We start from the raw sequence: 3804 nt of genomic DNA on the forward strand, positions 1-3804 counted from the left end.
ATAGGATGGCTGGATAGGTTGACTAGGCTGACCACTATTATAGGCATAGTTTTGGTATTGAGGCCTACTCTGAAAGTTTTGCAAAGAAAAAATTTGGGTCTGAGCCTGAATCTGTTGGGATCTCCAAGAAAAATTAGGATAGTTCCTCCAATCTTGGTTATATGTATTTAAGAATGGGTCATTGACAGGATTGGAGTAACCTTGAGCAGTTTGAACTTGTTCTTGAATGAAAGGTGGAAACTGTGCAGCCGTGGGACATTCGCTCACATGATGGGTCGGACTAGCACAGATAGAACAAATCTTCTGATAATTAGGTGGTGGTGTGTATTGTGCAGGAGATTGTTGACCTAATGCTAGGAACTGATCAAATTTCTGGGCAAAAAGGTCAACTTTATCTAATCTTTGGGCTATTAGGTTCAGATCGGCCTTAGGACTAGAGTCTGAATATTTGATCTCATAGAATGATGGAAACATTGTTGGATTATAGGTGAAAGAAATAAAATATTCTTTCATCTACCTGTTGGGAAATGTGTCCCAAAAAGCCAATCGTCAAGCTGTTGACGGTTGAGCAACCAAGTATTGTAATTGATTTGTTAATAAATAAAATATATTTGGCATTTTCATCATAAGCTTTCATCTTCTAATGAACTCCGTTGTTATGATGAAGTCCTTAGGACTATTTAAGTTCGATAAAGAGAGAATTTATCGATTAGTCCTTAAAACTGTTCACGACCAAATGATAGGCTATTAATAAGGACGACAGCTTCTATCAAGCATAGGTCGCTGTAGGCCATATGGGTTGGTTGTCCTCTTAACCAAGGAGTGTGGAGACACTGGTATGGCATACAGGTGAGATGTAAGGGTACATCGTCATTGAACGTGACCAACTCCAGAGCATTCTGCTGTCGAGAATGTCTCTGATGGGATATAGGTATAAGTGTCCCTTAGACTTGAGATCACCTCAGTGACTTGCAAGCAACTCACTGTGCTTTGGTACTGGACTAACTGAATTTCTAATTCAGGGATGGAAGGCTTCTGGGCACAGTCAAGTACTTGCGAAGTCAGAGTATGATCGAGATGGGATTGACCACTCCAAGAGTTGGAGAAGAATGAGTCGCTGTATTTCAATTTAGCAAAACCTTGGCCAGGGTAATCCATCAGATAGATTTGATATTTTGAAATACAATGTGGACAACCTGATCAGAGTTGACAGTTGAGCTCTGGGGTGTCCTATGATCATTTTGGTCAAGGGGATGAATTATATGAAAACTATATCCGCATGGGTTCTAAGGATGTTGTTCTACACATTCGACCTATCCGATCGTCGGGTATCATTGCTAGATGGTCACTTCGATTGGTATAGGAATTTATTCCTATGCTACCGGCTTAGGTTCGGACCTATGAGGTCATACACATTAGAGTTCATGATCCGATCGGATGGTTGATCAACGATTAAGAATCATTATAGGGTTAAATAATTAATACGATTGACATTTAACCCAGTGCAAGTGTTGCAGGAGGATCGATTAGCAATTTGATTGCTAATTGGCTTAATTTGATTAAGCCAATGGGCTGAGATTAAGTCTAATTAAATATGATTTAATTAGATTTGATTTGGGCTTGATTGGATCAAGTCCAATTGGTTTATTGGATAAGCCAAGTGCAAGGAAAGACTAGTCCTAGTTCAACTAGGACTTGGGTCAATCTAATTTCTAATTTGATTAGAAAATTAAATCAGATTTAAATCTAATTTAATCTGATTAAATTAGATTCTTAATTAGGTTAAGATCTATTTTAATTGGGTTGATCTAATTTTGATTTGATTTGGTTTGGGAAACCAAATTAAAACAAGTTATGAGACAGAATCCTAGTAGGACTAGGATTCCACCTTGCGCCACATAAGCCTTCTCCACGCCCTCTCTCTTAATTCAACGCCAATCTCCACTTATTTTGTGCGACAAAAGCCCTCTCCCAGATCTCTCTCACATTCACAAAAGGTCTCTTCTCTTCTTTCTTACATGGAAGGTGATTTGGATCAAATCTAAAAGGAATAAGTTTGGATTTCGAATTCTATGAGATAGAGTTTTAGAAATCCAAAACTCTTTCAATTTTGCACCGAATTTATCCAAATTTTTTTTGGAATTTTCGTGGCTTTTAGGGTTTACATTGTACACCCTTTTCTGGTGATCCATGCACGAAAATATGGAGGAGGTGCTCAAGAGTTGGGCGTCCCTTAACTTGCCATGTTTGGATAAGCCTTGACTAGGTGTTTGACCTAGACAAGGACTCTATCATATCTCTCTATATAAGACGAGTTTCTTTGTGAAATTTTGAAGGGGAGATAGTTTTCTGAGAGACCTTTCTGCCATCCAAAAATTAGAGAGAAAAACGTGAAGAAGAAGAGGGTCTTCTTCTAGGGTTTTTATTTTCATATCTTTCCTCCTTCCATCTTGAGTTTCCTGAGAGCGTCTCAGATCTGAAACTCCTCCTTCTACTTTCCATCTTTGGAAGAGTCCAAATCAAGAAGAAGGAGGTACCTGATCAACCATCAAAGAAGGATCAGCGCAGTACTAGCATACTGTGCTGATTTCCTAAAGCAGGACTTCTGATCGAGATTCGTGGGCTCGTGTGGACGACTCCTAGAGGCCGGACGCGTGTGCGGCTTGCAACATCATCCTTAAGCCCGGATCAGCGAGGTTAGAGCATCTAACTTGCAAGGTAATAGATCTGATCTATTGTTTAATACATACATTAGATGTAGTATAGAAACATGTTGATATGATCAACATGTAGTTCATGCTTTATTTATATATTTTAATTTTTGATTTAATGCCATGTAATAATCATGTAATAGGATCTTAGATCTAGGGATTCTCTAGTTTTAGAAAATAAATTTTAATTTATTTTAGTCTTCCGCTGTATGATCTTGAAAAAGTTTCAAGATCTAACCCTGAAACCCTAGATCTGGTTCCTTCAATTGGTATCAGAGCCTAGGTTCTTTATTACATGATTATCTATACATGCTTAGATTATTTTTTAGATTAGATCTAATTTATAATCTGATTATTAAATCTGAAATTAAAATTTTAGATCAATCACAAACTGCAAAGTTGTCCTGCTGTAAGGTTTACCCCTTACAGTGCAAAGGTCGTCCTAGTTTGTGTAGATCTATCTTTAATCATAAATTTGTTAGATATGATCTAGATTAAATTTATGATTTATTAGATTTAAAAGATGTTTAAATCTGAAATAAAATCTCTTTGTTAATAATTTTTATGCAAAGAAATTATTTAAAGTTGAAATTGTTTCAATTACATGAACCTGTTTAGATTAGATCTAAAGTAGTTTCATGTTTATTTCACTTGCATCTTGATTATGAATCAAACATGCAATATGATTGGTAGAATCATATTGTAAAATTGTTTTACAAATATGAAAATGATTTTTTGAAAAGCCGAACCCAACCCTCAGCCCAAAACTTAATTAAGAATTAAGAAGTTGTTTGATTAGGTTCTAGGATTGTGAATTGAAGAACCTAAGACACAAATCATAACACATTGGGTTAATGGGTTAGTGGTAATTAGGTCCATTAATTGGGTTAGACCTATGGTTAGATTAAAGATGGACTTAATTAGAGAATTGACTAAATCTAATCAATTGTTGTCTTAGATTAGGTCAAGGATTCTCTAGATCAATTACAATAGTTGTAGTTGGTCAAGTCCATGTCTTTAATGAGAACCAAATGGACTTGATTCTTGGCTAAGCGGTCTAGCACGAACTGTTAGGTTGATCTAATCGAAACTA

The sequence above is a fragment of the Elaeis guineensis genome, chromosome 14 (assembly GCF_000442705.2).
Source record: "Elaeis guineensis isolate ETL-2024a chromosome 14, EG11, whole genome shotgun sequence".
Taxonomy (NCBI): Eukaryota; Viridiplantae; Streptophyta; class Magnoliopsida; order Arecales; family Arecaceae; genus Elaeis; species Elaeis guineensis.